General features: G+C 40.3%; 1 protein-coding gene across 1 annotated transcript in view; it reads left to right on the top strand.

Moving 5' to 3' along the window:
• The first annotated feature begins 5,218 nt into the window (after positions 1–5,218).
• Positions 5,219–19,726, top strand: part of slc38a4 (solute carrier family 38 member 4) — a 34,682-nt gene continuing 20,174 nt past the window's right edge. Inside the window, exon 1 of the mRNA XM_083907306.1 lies at positions 5,219–5,303. The gene's annotated coding sequence lies outside the window, so the exon portion shown is untranslated. The remainder of the gene's footprint in view (positions 5,304–19,726) is intronic.

Genomic DNA, 19,726 nt, shown 5'->3' with positions numbered 1-19,726 from the left:
GCATCCTTCACAGTAGGGTCCTACAGAGACTTCATAGCATTCTGAGAATGCATAAATAGAACAGGCTAGCAAGTGTGTGCCCCACTGAAATATAAGCATTCTGGTTGATTTCGTACATGTTTATGCTAACTAGCGACATCAGCTAACAAACTCAATTCAACTGAAGTTAACGTTTTTTTTAGTACAAATTATTAATGTCAACTGACGTGTGGTAGCCCATAGCCAAGCGGAAAGGGGACTTGGCTTGGGACTGAAGGGTTGTCGGTTTGACTCCCTGCTAGCAACATCCGTTGCTTGATGTAAAAATCTCTTATGAGGATCATCTGCTGTCATGACCACTTGAAAGGGAGAAGCTGAAAGAAAGTGTTTTATTTGAATGTCATATATTTATATACAGTTACTAGCTTTGTGGTAACTTTGCTGTCACTTACCTGGCAAAGCATGTATAATTAATGTGGGTGCTTCTGTTGGGCTGAGGATAAGTGCTCTGTATAAAGCAGAATTTGAAGGATCAAACTCAAATCACGTTTGGGCCACTGAGCATCAAGTGTGGTCAGTATAGCAGTCAAAATAAACAATATAAATAAAAAAATCTAAAATAATTTGGAATAAAGCAATTATTCAGTAGCGGTGGGCAATATGATCTTAAAATTCTCTATATTCGATTATGAAATTGCAATAAAAACATTAGTAGTCATAAAATAAGATATAAAGTCAAAATAAAAGTCCCTATATGTGTTTATATGAAACCATATGTAGTTCACAATAAAAATGTAACTACATCATAACTTGGTGGGCCACATGAAACTGATGGGAGGGAAGAATGTGGCTTTGACATTGGCTTGACCCGACTGGTTTAAACAGTCCTGTTCTAGGAAGTATTGTGAACGATATGACTAAGCGGTGACAGTAATTTCACCCCAATTTCTTTAATGTTGCGAGATTTCTATTTCTATTATTGAGACTCAGGAGAAGAGATACAGAGACACTTCCTGTTTTTATTTAAACCCTAAAAGAAGTGAAACAGAGTTCATAATGTAACTTGGTGTCAGTCCAGATACTGATAAGGATTGTGTTCATTCAATTATGTAGCTTATTGGAAGGGGTGTTTATTCATTCACATTCTTACTTTTTGTTTCTATGCTGAGAAAATATGTGAAAAGACAGGTAGATTTATATGTTCTCTGAGTTTAACCAGAGAACTTCAGAATTTACATATTTTGTTTGTCTGCAGTAGAAGAACTAGAAGAAACAGCAGGTGTCGCAGCAAATCAAAGAAAGATCCATCCACTTGTTTCTTTGATGAACTTCTTAGTTTTTACTGTGATTATTGCACAATTTGTACATCTTATACCATCATGCATTTCACATATGTGACAAAATGTTATACTATACTTAAATACTTAATTACAAATTAAATGAACCTGTCAGTGCCCCAAATAATGTGCAACATTTCCATACTATGTTTGACTTAATGTACCAGTTGTTTTTCGTTTTTTCACTTAGTTTCTGTTACCTGATGAATTATTTGGTTAGTTAAATATAAAAAAAAAAAAAAAGAAGTAGTAAATGAGTGCATTACTCTCTGATTGGTAGGTTAAAATTATGAGGAAAATATCGGGGGGATTATTGGGGTATAGGTTTGAACCCCAACACCTTCTAGCTGTGATACTATAGTAGTCACCTTCTCCTTGGATAATATCATAACATTAATCAACTTCACAGACGTGTGTATTTCATGAACACTATACTCACATTTATAACTGTTCTAGTACCTGTTACATAAACAAAAATGGCGTCAACCTGATTTGCAATGAAGTTCATGATCACCAAATTACTTTCCAGCCCTCATTCTATAAAGGTCCATAAGTGGGGGTAACTGGTGGAAACTGACTATACTACCCATTTTGTATTTGTATAAATCAAAATAAAAATTGCCTTTCACATGCACTTTTGGTACAATTTTGGTAGTTAGCAGCCAAAATGGAGAAATCCACCAGAGCTTTTTACATTTTGTGTTTAGGAACTTATGGTGCAATAAAGAACGACACCCTGTCTGGTATGGGAAGTGCACCGTGGTTCTATTAACTGTTGCAAAAGATATGACTAAAAGGTGTCACCCTGATGTGTCACTTCTCATGAAATGAGACAGAGGCCAAAGAGGCAAACAATCCAGCATATGCATGTAGTGTACAGTGTTATTGTTATACCATATATGTTCTCTGAGTTTAACCAGAGAATCTCCTAGTTTACACATTTTGTTTGTCTGCAGTAAATACAAGACCTAGGTTTTGCCCCAAATAATGTGCAATATTTCCATAATATGTTTAACTTTATGTTGTTTTCAGTTTGAGTTTTTCCATTTAGTTTCTATTACCTGACCAGTGGTTAATGAAGGCCACCGTAGTTCCATGAAATGCTTGGTAAAGGGAAGAGTGAGCGGAGGGAGCTGTTACATTCTTGAGTCTCACCATTTAATGTCACTCCGTCTTACATACTGGACCTTTTAAAGCACATCCTAATACGCTCAGATGTTTTCACTCCCACTTTCCCTTCACACCATAATTGCAGTGAATTGGGGGTGTGGAGTGACCGTCCAGGATGTAAACAAAGAACCTCAGTCAGTAAACACACAATCACTAAACAAACATCTCACATGATCTAAGATACAATGTGCAAGGGCCACACACTTCAGCCAATATAAATATGCATTTATAGGAGGTGCAACACTTAAACAGTAACCACAGCATGTCAGTGTAACATTTGAAACTGTAGTGCGTAACTTTTAAAGATAAATATCGGTTACATTTGGACCGCTCTCAAATGAGTTCACACAATGCTGATCAGCCATTTCCACACAACTCTCTCTGTGTTTCTCAGAGTCGGGATGTTTAGATTTTGTGTTGCTCGGCAACATTCCGGCACTGCACACGGAGTGTTCTTTTTTTTTTTTCCGACAGTTGGACAACACTTGGATTATGACTGAAAACACAAAGACGTGCCCAGCTAAAGTTCTTAGAAAATGTGGTTGTTCTGCAGTGTGATGGGATAAACACTTCCTGCCCCTGCCAGCATCTGCGATGCCACTGTATACACACATACTCAGTCAGGTCTGATAGTATTGCTTCACAGAGCCTGTTTTCGGATATTATTACAGATGGTGCAGACATCTCTACACCCTAGGACTGGTTATTGGGGGACCACTTGTTATTTATGTGTTTTGGGGCCCCAGAAGTGCCATTGAACCTTGATGGTTGTCATCTGCGATAGGCTGGGGGATCGGTCAAGGGTGTTCCCTGCCTTTCACGCTTTGTAAGCTGGGATTGGCACCAGCAGCCCCGTCCTGTGGAGGATAAAGCGGAGGACATTGACTGAATGAATGACTATGGCTATCATTGAAAATGTACCCAGTGGGATCCCTTTTCCTTGGGGGCCCCAAGCATTTTCCTGGTATGCCTGTCATGTTGGTGCTCCTCTGGGTGCAGGAGATGCTTCTTAAAGAACAGACACTCAGGAACAAGTACGGGCGCCACTCTTAAAGGAATGCTTCACCGATTGTGTTACGTGCCCACCAGTGGCACTTGGTCCTGTTAGCATAACTGTTAGCAAAGATGGCGGACACTGTTTACATTCTGGGAATGCAGTCCCGTCCCCCTATGGGTGGGTCTCAAAAGTGCGGAATTATCAGTTTCAAGCCTCGGACCAAGTGACCAAGTGGGCACATAACAAAAAAAACAATGAAGATATTTCTTGACTCAGGGAAAACTGAGGTTGGGAAGCACACTTTTTCAAAAATACTACCGCTATTCTAGTAATACAGAGCTAAATGCAAATCGGTGAAGTATTCCTTTAACGTACACAACTCTTCTTCCCAACACGCCTCACTTCAAGACGATTGCGCTCGCTCGTTTTACTCATGGAAAGAGGACCAGCCTGTTTCCCACTTCCACAGATAACCGGGATTAAAATCTTCTGAGTCAAAATCAACATTTCGGATGTTCCCAACTTCCATTTCGAGAACAAATTACGTCAATTTCACAGCTGTCTTTAAATATCTTGTAGACTTCAACAATGTGAATTGAGGATATCTGTATAAGTCAGTGTTTTTAAACAAGTGTGCCGTGGCACACTAGTGTGCCGTGAGAGATCGTCAGGTGTGCCGTGGGAAATTATCCAATTTCACCTAATTGGTCTAAAAACATTTTTTTTGAAAACAAATAATTAATTATCTGCAAATAATATGGATAAAAATATTCAAGACACTTTGATAAGAATGACTCAATTGATAATATAGGCTACAGAGTATAATTTTTTAAACATTTTTGTTTGGTGGTGTGCCCAGAGGTGGAAAAAGTACAAAATTATTGTACTCAAGTAAAAGTACCAATACTTTGATGAAATATTACTCAAGTAGAAGTAAAAGTAGTCATCTGAAAATGTACTGAAGTAGAAGTAAAAAGTAGTTCATTTGAAATGTACTTTAAGTAAAAGTTACTTAGTTACTGCGTGGGGTGTGAGGGTAGTAGAAATATGAGGGATCAGAAATCCAAAACCACTTAGGAGCTCACGCGCCCTGCGCGACACAGGATACTACATCACTTTTGGTGCTCGCCCTCTATGTTCACGCGCCAGTGCTGTTGATAATCACATCATCATTCGTCTGGTTATGGTGTATAATACAAAAAATATTAAAATATTATTTTTGTCTTCATTGTGCTAAATTTGTATTTTTACTCAGTAACGGATAGGATTTATAAAGTAACCAAGTACAATCCTGATTTTAAATTGTACTTAAAAAATACAAAATACACAAAAAAAGGATTCAATACAGTAACTTGACTGAATTTATTTAGTTACTTTCCACCTCTGGGTGTGCCTCAGGATTTTTTCAATGAAAAAAAAAGTACCTTGGCTCAAAAAAGGTTGAAAAACACTGGTCTAAACTATGACTAATAATAATAATAATTCCAGTTGAAATGATGAGTTACCTTGGATTGACTCAGACTAGTGCAAGGAAGCAGTTGGTGGGTGGGGGCGTACTTCTTTTTAAGTGTCTTTTCACTTGTAAAAGGCGGGGGGTGATCTTCAGACAGAAGGAGTACCCCCCCCCCTCCCCCCCCCAGCAGAGCGCGGCGGTGTAACACGACGCTCCTCGGGCTGCCATCATCATCACATGGCAGATGGAAAATTCCACTCCAGTCTCCATGCGTGTTAAATGGGAAGGGTCTCCAACTCCTGTTTTCATTGCTGCGCCTCCTCCCCAGCCTGCGAGCAACTGTGTGTGTGCCACGCTCGAGTAATAGGTAACTTATGCATCCATTCTTTTATTATTATTATCATCATCATCATTTGTTTTTTATTAGTATTATTAGTAGCAGTGGTGCTGATGGTCTTTAATGATCATTATTGCACAGTTTGCATCCGTGCATGTGTTGCTGGTTCATTTTGACCATCATAGTTGACATGATGCGGGAGCGCGGAGTTAAAAATCCAGATTATGTTGCTGCAGTCTGAGAAAATGATGCTAGGGGAAGTGGGGAAAAAAAGATTTAAACGGAACGAATTTTATTGTGTTTTCTTCGCTCTATGTAGAGAAAACGTGCGAAGTGAAGCTGCGGAGCAACAGTCGCTGACTGTGATGAGCTTCCTGTCGAGTGCACAGGGCGTCACTAGAACTAGATGTTTTTGTTTTTTACTATTATTTCTCCAACAAAATGAGGGGTTTTGTCTTCATTTATCTCACGTGTGAGACTCGGATAATGTGCACTCACCAGTTGATCACACGCACTGAAAGTCTCTGTTGTGTGTCCTGCCTGCTGCCCCACGTTTTTTTGCTCTTTTTGCGTTCCGTTTTTTTTTTTCCCCTCGTTCACTTCAAGAAAACACAAAGGACTGTTATTGTTTGCAGTTTGCATCCTCTGTCCTTCACTGTGTTTGCACTCGGCTCGGAAATGATAGAAACACGGCAGAAATGGTTGTATGTGAAGTGCTGAGTGGAGGAAAAGAAAAAACTGCGATCAATTATTAATATAAAAACTGAGTTATGTAAGTGGACATGCTGCGCGTGGCCTGCAGGGTTCATTGAGGACTAATAAATGTGTTGTGACTTGTAATCACAAGGACAGATTGTTGTCATGCGTTTATAGAAAATGTTCTTGATAATTAGCCTGTGGCACTACAGTCAGACTGGATTAATCACATTCACACATTCATCTAAAGTCCATCTCACATGTTGTCACTCTCCTCGTCACATTTGTTGTAAAGGGTTTTTGTGATCGCTCTTTCAAGACAGAGCCAATGGTAGTGAATCATGCAAGGCAACAATTGGAAGCGTCTCAGACATGTGTCATTGTCACTTTCTGTACAAACGCGGTGTCCAAGCATCAGAAAAACCAAGTGACAAACAGCAGAGTCCTGCTGTTCTCTCCACTGAAGACAGACTAGATTCAGACGAGAATATTTCAGCATGTTTGAGTAGTGAGTTCAGCTTCTTGCCATCGTCCAACCCAATGCTAAAAAAAAACCCTGGTTGCCACACAGTAAATGTACACTTAACCTAGTCTTAACTCGTCCATCTTACTTACATAAGCGTGGCAATTTAAGCTCCCTATGTCTTTGTTGTGTGTTACAGTGATTGTGACACACGTAAACACTGCACAAAAAGAAGTGTGCATGAATTGAAATGAGAAGGTTAGTGAAAGTAAGTGCCAGTTATTTTAAAGGGCTGCAAGTTAAGCTTATTTTCTGGGTCTCTGTTTAATTTTTTAATTATTTTCTCATCTATCTGATTACTTTCTTTGTCAATACAGTGTTTCACAAATCTATAAACCTTTAAATACTGACATTTGAGGAGCAAAGTTACCCCAACACATTTACATTTAATTGCTTAAAGTGATAAGTCGATTATCAAAAAAGTGATAAGTAGCGATTCACTAGTCAACAAGATTTTTTAATCGATTATAATGAATTTATTGGGTTTACCTCTACAGCCTCAGAAAGCTATGATAGTTCTCAAAGGGGACATATTATGCAAAATCTACTTTCTAATCATTTAAATCCTTATATTTGGGACTCTGGAGGTCCTGTCAGTCAGCAAAGTGTGAAAAAAGATGACCCACTCATGTTTTTGTGGTTCTCCTCAGTCTAAGTACAGGAGAAAAAACAAGCAATGTTGACTTCGCACTCGCTGGCACGTCACAATGCGTTAAATTCCTGGAATTGTTGTCTCTAGAGCTCCGCTTTGTCAGTAAAACACACAAGAGTGCTGGCAAAGGCAACGATATCCGAAAACAGTAAGTCCGCAAAAAGTTCTATTCTTGGCTCCACAGTGCAGCATAGAGTTCTACACAAACTTCCAGCCTCAGAGGATTTATCTGTCCAGTGGATACATGTTATATATGACGGCAATGTGCCTGCTAGAGCCTGCAAATGATCACTTTTCCAAATGCTAACTGTTGTTAGCTCCCAGTAGCCTCTGTGGCTGATTTCATTTCCTGTCCCTTAAGTTTAATTAAACTTTTTTTTAAGGTGGACCTAAAGAGATACTACTAAACCGAGCATTCTAAACAGGGGTGTTTTGGCAGGGTGATTGAACTGCTTTGGTGCTTCATCCTTATGGTATTTTGACCAAAGCATGTCACAGACATGTTCATTAGGACACCAGGGAACTAAGTTAACTTGGAGAAATAGGTTATAATATGTCCCTTTTAAATTGGTGACGTGCCCCTTCAGCATACGTACACTGTATTTTCTGATATAGCTCTCATCATGGTGATTCTTCTGGAACTTTATTGGACTACTGGTGGTGTTTGGCAGGGTGAGGCTTGGTCATGGATCCTTGGCCCCTCATTGGCTGTTAGATCTAAAATGACACATATAGGTCAGATGGCCGCAGCAGTTGGGGGTTGAAGCGCTGCTGCTGCTGCCGCAGCCGCTGCTGGCTGATGTAACTTGGACCTCGATTGAGTCTAAATGAGCCACAACCTTTACACCAAGTTAGTCTCAAAGGAGAGGGTGTCACTGACACAAAGACACAGCGTGCGTGGCAGTTTTCCAAATATACTCAATACACTGAATGGAAATCTGAGATGGCGGCACACACCATACATTGTAAAGAGCGCAGCCTATTTTTATCTGCGGGACTGCAGTTATGTAATCATTCATTCAGAATCTTGAAAGGTGGAGTGAAGCAATGTGATATATATATATAACTTTTAAAGCTATTGTTAATTTTTCAGCAGAAAAACGCCATCCAAATTGACATTGTTCCCCTGTAAGCATTTCCCCATTTCCTTAGAAGAATGTGTCACACCATGTCCAAATCAACGAAGAGAACATCATTCCTTGTTAAGACACAACACAATATTAGGAAACGTACTCTTGTGTCTTTACGATGACGACCAATCAGGAGCAAAGTTGCCTCCTGTAACTCGTAATCCTCTTAAGTTGTGAGTCTTTTAACTTTCTCTGTAAAAGCAGAGGTGTGATAGTCACAGAACTACACGGAGCATGTCAGTACTTGTCAGTAATAGTCAGTACTGTACATGTCTGAATGACAACTTTACAGGTGCATTAGTTAGTGTTTTTTGTGCACGTAAAAGGTCTACATGACTGCTTCTGGCTTCTTCATCCTCATGTTGAACCTTGGGAGCGAAAGGTGGCTTCTCCCACCATGCCATCGGACTCCAGGTAAAATAAGTACGATCCGTGCCACCTATGGTCCATGGGTGTGTGACTTCCTACACATGCTGGAAGCTGTTGGCCAATCACAGCTTTGGACTTTATTCATTATTTCTCTGAGAGGATTAAATAAAGTATCTACTTTGGGTAAACTTATATGTTTTCTGATATTTGAACATGTAAGTAGTGACCTAAATTAAAAGTATAAACCTTAACATGTGCATGATATGTCCCCTTGAGACAGGGGGCAGCTACTACACCCATTGTAAAACCTCAGGCTTTCGTCGTTGAACTTGTGTTTAGTCTACAGCATTGGTTCTCAAAGTGTGGCCCGGGGGCCAATGGCGGCCCGCAGAAACATTTCTGGCGGCCCGCAAAGAATTACAGTTGATAGTTTTAATCCAGGAGGTACTAAGCTTGTTATATGTTTATTGGACATTACTGGATACAGACCAATAAGTGTAAACAAAAATTCTGGGTATTTACCTGGTTTCTATATGGTGTATTATTGGGTTATAAGCTGGTAATAAGCAGGTAGCTACAGCCCCCAAATACAAGCTATTTACCCAGTAAATATATGGTAACAGAAATGTGTTACTTGGTATTAACCTGTAATTAGAAGGTAAGAACAATGGCCAAAATACTGGGGAATTACCCAGTAAATTATAAAAAAGTGTTATAAAGCATTATTATATTAATGCTTAAATTACTTTATATTAACGCTTATATTACTTAACGCTGAACTGTAGAACTGCGATCTGGTCATTAAAATTATTACAAATGGGATTTCTTTCTGGGTTTTTTTCAGTTTTTTTTCCTTTGGCGGCCCTCGGTCCAATGTTGGGTCCCTAAATTGGCCCTCAGGTATCAAAACTTTGAGAACCCCTGGTCTACAGTAAGTCACCGGATGCAGACTATGGCTATAAGCCTTCCATTTACTACATATTTTGTATGACATTCTGCGTTTCTTCCACTCTGTCAACAATACCCTTAAACTCCCCACTTCAGAATTGGAAAACACAATAAAAGCCTGAGAACTACTAATAACCCACACGTGAAAAAACACAGAGTTTTTGGAACACACAGTAAGAGTCTTTCGGTGAATGTATATTCTTTGAATCTGAGCCAGGAATACAATAGATGACATCAGATAACCACATAATTTAAATCTAAAGATTAGGCAAAGGGAGATTGTCATTAGTCTCTTGTTGTCACTCTTCCAGTGTGATGTAATGTCACAGAACTGAGCAGCAGCCAAATGCACCACGACAACGTGTCTCTGAACAATCAGCAGATTCATTATGAATTCATTATTATGTCATTACGTGTTGAAAGACATAATTCTTCTTGAATGTGCTGCCCTGGATTCAACATGCTGAGGTCTGGCAGATGAATGGCTCAGGCGAGCTTTGACGAATGAGGACAGGTCTCGATGACAGTCATCTGATGTCTTAAAATAAAGACGCTCTTTGTAGAGGAGCGCTTTGTGTAAGACTTTTTGTTCCTCACAAATGAGCTTGAAAATGTGCAATTTTCCTGCACGGAGCGTTCGCCACGGTCCTTCATTGTTGGCCAGAGTTCAAGTTGAGGCAAATCAGCAAACATGATATCAGCAAATAAGTCTGGTAATGTGGTGTCCTCCTCCTGAATGAGCAGTCTGTTCCGTGTCTGGGGCGGCCAGTGACATTTTTGTACAGGTGACATAACAACCTGAGATATTTGGACAAACGTATGCTCTCGTGCCCTCAAATTACACTGAGTGGATGCTTCTGTAATGTCACGCGGTGGAAAATAGCACAGACTGAACATTCTTAGTCTCAAAGGTCCGGTGTGGTCAACCAGAATCTGACTTTAACTCAATCAGTCATGGTAAAAATAACACAAAATATATCTTGTTCGGCCAGTAGACAAGCAGTACAGTTAAGCTGAGCTATGGTTGTACTTATTGGAATTATAGATCATTATAAATTCATTTATTATTAAATGACAGCCCTACCATGAACTACACTTTTTGTGCCATTTCAGTTGGACTAACACAAGAATAAGTGTTTTTCCTAATGTTATGTAAAAGTACTGACTGTTCTTCTCAAGGTCAAACCCTTGTTCCAAAGCAAGATACCTGCATCACCATTTGCACACATGTACTCGGAGATCGATGTCAACTGATAAGAGGAAAACGAGCGAGCGAGAGGCCGCAGAGACGCTTCACAAACAAGGTTGTGACACACCGCTGTTGTGCTCGAAAGGTCAACGCAATGTTTGCCGAAGCTCATCTCGCCTCTTCTGCCTCGTGACGACGCAGCACTTTTGTCAATATGTGTTTTTTTTTTTTTGTGTGAGTGATTTGTTCACGATCAGTCAGAGTTTTCCACTTAACTGTTGCATTGTCACCGTCCCATCAATTCAAGTTCATTTGTCGGGCTATTTCCCGTCACAAAGACTTTCCAGCATACAAATATGAGTTTCAGTTTTCCAGTTTTTACTTCTTGTATTGTGCTTATTGACTTATCGGCAGAGGTGGAAAAAGTACTAAAATATTGTACTCAAGTAAAAGTACCAATACTTTGATGAAATATTACTCAAGTAGAAGTAAAAGTAGTCATCTGAAAATGTACTCAAGTAGAAGTAAAAAGTAGTTCATTTGAAATGTACTTTAAGTAAAAGTTACTTAGTTACTTTGCGTGGGGTGTGAGGGCAGTAGAAATATGACAAGGGGTCAGAAATCCAAAACTATTTTGGAGGTCACGCGCCCGGCGCGACACAGGAAATTACATCACTTTTGGCACACGCCCTCTATGTTCACGCGCCAGTGCTGGTGATAATCACATCATCATTCGTCTGGTTCTGCTGTATATTTTCCCCCTGTAGGTCTTCATTGTGCTGAATTTGTATTTTTACTCAGTAACGGATAGGATTTATAAAGTAACTATAAAAGTACAATACTTGAGTCAATACGTACTCAAGTAAAAATACAAAATCCTGATTTTAAATTGTACTTAAAAAATACAAAATACACCAAAAATGTATTCAATACATTAACTTGAGTAAATGTATTTCGTTACTTTCCACCTCTGCTTATCGGTCATTGTCTGCATCTATTTTAATTAAAAAATAAAGCCCTTTATAAAAGAAAAAAAGAGGTGACTGTCAGTTAATGGTTTGAACAGATTGAATTCTGCAGTAGTTTCTTCAGAAGGTGAGAGACTACAGAAACATGAGACAAAGGGAAAGTCCAGCATAGTGGGCTCTCGAGGGAGAACTCCTTTCTTATTATTTCTGCTAATGTATCACATAACCACACATTTTAGCTGTCTATACTCAGCCTGAAGGCATGTGCTGGCCCAGAGCCACATTTATGGTTGTATGAGGCAAAGAAAACAGCACTTTGTTGCGCCCCGTTCCCACTGCTCAGAAATCCACATTAATTCCAGGTTGAAAACAAGTTTGTTTGTTTTTTTACCAATGGGATTTTTTTTTTAAATCTGTCTTCACTCTGAAATTACTCTGCTTTGGCTTCGGTCGGCATCAGTGGAAATGTACATACTAATTTCTTCTTCAGCCGCTGTGTTTTTGCAGTATTGTTGCTGTACTTTGTCTGGTGCAAAGCTACGTGTTAAACGGGTCGATTCAATGAGAGACTCCCAAGTGAAAGATGAAAAACAGTAACCACCAACAACCAGTATACATGATAAAAAGCAATATATTTAGCAGAGAATGAACTTAGTAAACACACATAGAAAAGCCTTAAAATGAGCAAATGTGTTGTTCTGAAGCACAGTCATCAGTAGCTGTGAGGAGATAAATCACGATCTGTCTGAAAAAACTTCCAGACAAACCATGTGTGCACACTTGTAGCCAAGTGTTCACCTGGGGAATATAAAATATGCAGCTCAATATGAAGTTTATATTCGTTTATAGCTAGAACATAAAATCGTGTTTGCTTCAGGATTAATTTGGCGTTATTAAACGACATCTTCTTTGATCCAGGTGTCGATTCTGAACCACATCCGTCCTGACACATCCGTCTGCTTCCAACATGAAAAAAACAAGACTGCAGATTGACAGGAGGAAAACTGAAGGAGTGTGTGTGTGTGTGTGTGTGTGTGTGTGTGTGTGTGTGTGTGTGTGTGTGTGTGTGTGTGTGTGTGTGTGTGTGTGTGTGTGTGTGTTTGTGTGTGTGTGTGGGAAGAGGTTGTCTCCATGTGCCACATTCAGAATGATGAATTCCTCCTACGTGGATGCACTGAGAGAGCCTGGCTCATTTGAAAGAAGGCGGACTCTTAGTTGTGCACAGATGTCCGTCTCTCACAGCTCCATGTGATGTGGTTGCATTCTTGTTACGGCCATGCACAGTAAAACTTCGCTGACTTCAGGCAGCAGCTGTAAATCTGTGCTTGCATCACCCTGAACATACACAGTGAGTATTGTAACCTTGTGCGGTTGAGTTTTACTACTCGCTGTGGTTTGTCATTGAGATGATAATGGCATGGTGATAATTTAGGGTTAGGAGAGTAATGGGCGCAGTGGCAGGGTGTTTTTGTCTTGCGCACAAGGGGGCGGGGCCAAGAAGTGCTTAACCCATCAACCTGCTAAGGTTTTATAGTAGGAGGAGTAGGATTCACCTCTGAAACTTTGTTTACACTTCAAGTAATTTGTATTTAAAGGAAGCTCAGATAGGAATCTTGATCCCATTTTGACTTGCACAAAGTCACAAAGCAGTAGAAAAAAAAAGAAAGGTGTGGAGGTGGAGAACTCTGACACATGTTGACACCTGGCTTTGTGGCATGTGAACAGGTCTCACCTCCCTCAAGGCTATAGTGTTGAGTGCTGAGTGTGACATAGGTTACCTGGCAACCTCAATGACAGAAAGACTCCTCCCTGCCATGAAGTAGTACAGTTTGGTTGCATTTTGAGAGCCAGGCTTTCTGATTTCTTTGACTTAAAGGGACACTGTGTAGTATTTATGGGTTAAAATAACCCAAAATCCACTTTTTTATACATATTATGTGCTCTGTGTCTAGTCGCTGTATAATATTTTTTGTTTCATTTTCGTAGTGTTTCAAAAAGTCATGTAAAATAACATGGTCGCGGGCCGCGGTTGCATAGCCACTGTTAGCAGCGAGACGCCATGTTTCTACCGGAGCCTGTAAGGACAAACGCGAGAGAACAAAACAAGCGTCTCTTTACTTGTAGCGGAAGTCCCGCCTCCACTCTCGCCGTTTCGTCTGCTATGGCCGCGATAGCTCGCCCTCTCCCTCGCCTCATGAACCTCATCTGCTGACACGGAGAAAGACAACGAGGAAGACATTTGACCGGCTGCGGACACCGTAGCGCTCAGGGAAGGGAGGGGGTGAGCAGAGGAGCAGTTTTGTGTTGTAAATTTCAGCCTCTCCTCTAGATGGCACTATAAACTACTTACTTCACCTTTAAGGCCGCAGTATACTCCTGCGTAAAGTGCTCTACGTAGGTTACGGAGACCCCTCTACGTCGCCGGAGAGGCTGTGGAGACTCTCTCTGTCGCCTCCGGGTGCACGAAATATTGTGTACATCGATAGTCTGCCGTTACAATTGATTTGCCTCGGGTGCAATGAGTGTTTCTAAAGTCTCGGCAACTAGAAGAACTGAATGAAATTTCTTGAAAACGTCTCCAGACGTCTCCATCACACCGGCTGAGTTGGAAAATAGGTCTTATGTCCAAAATTCCGAACTATCCGTTTAATACACAAACCACATGTTTAGACTCTAAATGGCTAATTTCTCACCTCAAATGATCTTAAAACTGTGTCCCGGGGACACAGAAAAATATTTATTTCAGGCAAGAAACGGCCACTGTTTCAATGTTATTTTTGTAACAACAACAGTCTTTCTGTGTAGCGACCCCTACTGATCGGGCAGGAAATAGCAGTGCATACCCGGCACCACGACGGAGAACTATGAAGGCTCGAGGGGTCTCCGTGGTTACGCAGTCGGATAACGCATTACACAGTGGTAGAAGTATAATGTGGCCTTTATGTTAATTGGCCATTAGCCAGAGAGATAGAAGAGTGTCAGTATTTCCAAGAAAAAAAAACATTCTATGAACTGGGAAAGTCCAAATGCGATAAGAATCCAATGGGATTACTTTTGAATCAATCGACTGACCTCCATAACCTTTCAGCCCAAACTGCTTCGGTAGAGCTGAACTGTGGCTTCCAGTGTGGTCGCAATTTGAAGCCGTCGAGACATGCGTGTCAGCAGGAAACAAGCATTCCAGCAGAACTTTCACTGACTTCCAAAACACCGATACAGGAACATGAGATACAAATACTAAATAGATTCTAGGACGAATAAGCCTTTTCGTCAAAAAGAGGAACTTTGCGTCAACTGGACAGTGTTTTTCGAGATGAACGTTTGACGCACAAGCAAAAGCAAGAGTTCAACAGGTTTCTAAAAATATTATAGGCTAAGTGTTACATTATATATTTGACAGCAGTCACCTACGTGTAAATGAGTCCACAGAACAGATAGACGATAGATGCAGGCGACAGAAATATCTGTTGCCCACTGACCTGTGAAATTCTTCAAGAGGCCAAACCTTTCCAGAGTCCATGTTAAAGCCCTGAGGTCATTTGACGGAAAGTAGTCCTTTATTTAATATTTGTCTCATGTCGGGCTGCAATTGCTTTGTCATGATTATGCATTTATTAGTTATTTCACACAAAATACTCAAAACAGGGAAGACTGACGCTCCTATAATTCTCTGCACTTTAGCGAACATAACTATTCACTTAACTTGGTTGAATACTTGATTGTAATTGGTCGACAGCAACATTCTGCAGTCTGTTGTTTCTGTATAACGAATAACATAAAGTGTAATGGACTGTTGCTCAGGACGAATCACATCTAGTGTTTAGCAAAGCCACAGGTTCTGCTTTTACAGTTACTCCAGGTGCTGCTTATTTATCAATTTAATGTATATACACTACCGTTCAAAAGTTTGGGGTCACATATACAATTTTTTTTGTGTTTTCCATTAAAATGCAAACTTTTATTCATCAAAAGAGTTGCAAAATGAATAGAAAATATAGTCAAGACATTGACAAAATTAGAAATAATGATTTTTATTCAAAATAATAACTTTGCTTTCGTCAAAGAACAAGCAAAACTGTTTTCAGCTGTGCAAACATCATTGAACAAGGGTTTTCAAGGGTTTTCTAATCATCCAATACCTTTCTAATGTGATTAGCACCATGTACCATTAGAACATTGGAAATGGGCCTCTATGCACCTCTGTACATATTCCATTAAAAAACAGACGTTTGCAGCTAGAATAGTCGTTTACCACATTAACAATGTATTGAGTGTATTTATGATTCATTTAATGTTATATTCATTGAAAAAAAAAGTGATTTTCCTTCAAAAATAAGGACAACGGTAGTGTATGTGCTACATAATTACAAGAAAAGCCCAGTAAAGTTAAAGCCACATCGGTCAGTTTAAACGAGGGGACATCGCTCAGCTGATGTCGCTTGGCTGTCACCGAGGTTATTTTAAGAAATTTGCAGATAACAGGCTCCAAATTCCCATCTCTTGTCTCATAAGAGAATGTTTCACCATTGTTGTTTCTCATCAAACAACAGCCGAGGAAAAAATCAACGTCTGACTTCCACCAGCACTCGTGTGCAAAGTGCTCCTGAATGGGAACTTGTTTAACTCACATCTTTAACTCACTTGTTTTTAGGGTGTTATTATGGCCACATTACTTCTGAAACACAGCTGCTGTTCTTTCAAATGAAAGTGTTCTGGATTTGGCCATGGTTTGATGCTAATTAGAGGAGTTTTTATGAGGTGTTGCGCGCTTTCTGCACTGAAGCTGCTTCAAAGATCCACAGCTGTATTGGAGCAAAACAAGCAAATAGTGTTGCCCAACTCTTACTTGAGCAAATCCTTTTTTTTACCAACCCCATCTGTGTCACAACAAAGAAGAAGACACTTTCTCAACACATAGTGACATGTTTTGTAAAAATTAAGCTCAAAAACATTATTGGCAGAAAACACCTGTGCCTGAAGCACATTTTTACGATTTCAACAGCATTACAGGCAGAAACAATGTTCTACTACAGGTCGCTGCTTCCTTTCTAAAGGCACAATAAGAGGGTTTTGGTTTTTGTTAGCATTTATTTAGTCTGACAACGTTGTTTATGGGTTATTTCTTCACAGACAGTATACATCAGATTTCAAGGGTAGCCGAGTCATTGCTCACTTCTAAAGTTAGCTGCTTGTCTCTGACCCCCCAGGCCGACCTTTTGAGTCTGGCATGTTGTCGCATTGGGTCACGATGGTGAGCTTTCTGGTCAGAGGTGATTGGCTGAATATGTGTATGAAGCCCCCCACGTACACTCCCAAGGTGCCATTTAAGGAATAGAGGAACAGCTACAGAGTGGAGGAGTCAAGGAGTTCACTGTTGTGGGAGTTTGGAATCTCACTTCTATCACTGTAGTTACAATAGCGTGAACGTTGAGATTTTCATGTTCAGATACATTGAATTCATACAAATGCTGACCATCTTTGAAGAATAGTCCAAAGGTTTTTTTTGTGTCAAATATTCAAACAATTCCAAATCTTTCTCGTTTTGTTTTGCAGCTGTCCGTACCTCCTCCGTTCTTAGAAAGTTTAAAGACTTTCAGTTATCCAGGCGTCGCGAATTATCTCCCGTTGAGTAAAATGTCGTCATCTTTGACTTTCATTCAGACTGAATCACAAAGTCGATTGAGATAACACTTTATCCTTGACGTGAAAGTGGCCTCGGGCAAAGTGACATCCCGACAACACTGTCTGCCGATCCTCTCATTGGTCAGTCAGCGGCACAACCTCCACCAAAAAAAACCTCTGACTATTATCCACAGTGCAGCTGGGTATCTCTGGGTCTTGCATGTGTGTGCAGCTGCATGAACAAACAATTTGTCTTTGTGTGTGTTTCACAAGAGGTGGTACAGTGACGTACAGAGCCGGTGGCTTTGAGTGTGGGAGATCGTCCGTCTTTCGGTTCGCGAGTTCATTGTAGGTCGATATACGCATGACATGAGCATCTGCTTAAAACTGGGTGGTCATATAGTTGTCATGTGATCACAGGTTGAAGCAACAGTGGGTATATAACAGAGTTGGAGCTTTATAGTGTCCTCAGTCTGACGGTGATGAACATTCTGTCCTAAGATTCTCTCCCTCTTTCTCCCTCTTCTCTCTCTCTCTCTCTCTCTGTCTTTGTCCATTCATTATCACCTATAGGCGCCTCTCTTGTGGGCACCTCAGTTATTTCCCCCTCCATTGGCCTTCTTGCTCTCTTCTGTTGAACTCGACATGTTTATATCTATGTGGTTACAGCCATATTCAAGGGAGGGGCCTATGCAAACTGTCCTCATTGGTCAGCAGAGGACCTCCCTCCTCCGTTTTAAAAGCCTGTATTTTCACCTGAGTGACTAAAGAGCTGCTGCTCCTCACACTTCTACTGTAGTATACATCCTAAATCCTCCCAAAAAGAAAGATCAGGGAACAGAAAAGGGAACTTTCTTGATAATAGTAAGTGACTATACATGCTTTGAATCAAGGTTTTTGCTTCATTGTGCATGGAAATAATCAACCATCTTTCAGACACAGATTTCCAAAGGGAAGTGTCGTCTTACACCAGGAGTTTCTTCTGTAAACTGTAGGTTTTATGGAGCAAATGTCTTTTTTCCCCCCTTTGCTTTCACTTTTCTTGATTTACTGAGGAATGCTGAGCTGTTGCAGGCAAGAGACAACCACATAGAAGTGGCTGATGCAAGACTTTGTTTGGGTGGAGGATATATGAGTTTGCTGGATTGTTTCAGTAGAGTTGGAGACTGAATTAATCTTTTGTTGGATGCAGGATGCTTGTTATTTTTATGTAGTTGCATTATTTAATGTAGAGCTGGAAGTCTTTCTTTCTTAATTTATTGATTTATATATTTCTTTCTTTCATCACTGTGTATTTGCATTCTTGCTTCAGCTGTAAAATATGTGGCAAGATATTTAACCTTTTTTAAAGTTTAAATAGGGACATTTTTAAATGATCTGTGTTACATGCAACATAGAAGAATCTAAAATAAAATGCCTATGTTGCCGCCTTTGTAGTTTGCTCATTGCATTGTTTTACATTGCCATTTCTATTTGAAAACAACAAACTGCGTGTAACCTTGCAAAATTCATCGTAGTAGTAGTTTCTGTGTTCCTGCGAAACACCAGTGGTTGCAATAGTTAGAAAGCGTCTCCTCCCTCGTCTCCGCAGTCACATTGTTTACAGTTGTTGTTTCTTCTTTAGCATCGAGTGTTTTTGCAAATGGCCTCTGAATTCCTCTTTTACAACTGTAAAAGCTTTAAGAAAATGCAAGAAGTGGCCATTCAAACTCTAGTTTGCATGCATTGTGTTAATTGTTGGTGTGAAGTCTGATCTACATCAGAGTCTGTCTTCCTTGCTGCGAGGCACAAAATGCCAAATGAGCGACAATCTTATTAACAACAATGGCATTGTCAATAAAAGACATGTTAATGAAAATGGGTAGGGGTACTTCAGTAGTACTTCAGTAGTACTTCCGTAGTACCCGTATCCGTCTTTCTTATCGAAACCATGTCAGAGTCGGCACTGCAAAGTCACCTGACGAGTTTGAGGGTCTGTTCTGCAACTTGTCAGACAGTTATGCAATAAACAGACAGCCGTTTCTTGCATTTATAGAAATACTAGTGCAGTGCCCACGTCTCGGGCTTCAAGTGACTCAGCATCACGTGCGTGGCACGCTGCTTTAGGTACACTCTCTCCATTTGCACGACTGGCATAGCAATATTCGGACAAACGGACAGGAACTATACTTTAATGACAGTTCACAGACCAGCGGGTCACATCATTTCTAGGACGGAACTCATGCAGCATCGCTCACCAGCTGAGCATCCTGCACTTCAACTGACTCACACGCACAGACAGACGTTCCTTGAATTAATAGAATGATAAAGTTCAGACAGGTTAATCCTCTCGGCAGTGAGATGCGAGGCAACAGTC

The sequence above is a fragment of the Microchirus variegatus genome, assembly GCF_963457635.1.
Source record: "Microchirus variegatus genome assembly, chromosome: 20".
Classification (NCBI taxonomy): Eukaryota; Metazoa; Chordata; class Actinopteri; order Pleuronectiformes; family Soleidae; genus Microchirus; species Microchirus variegatus.
The sequence above is the reverse complement of the archived record's forward strand: the minus strand, read 5'-3'. Positions and strand labels throughout refer to the sequence as shown.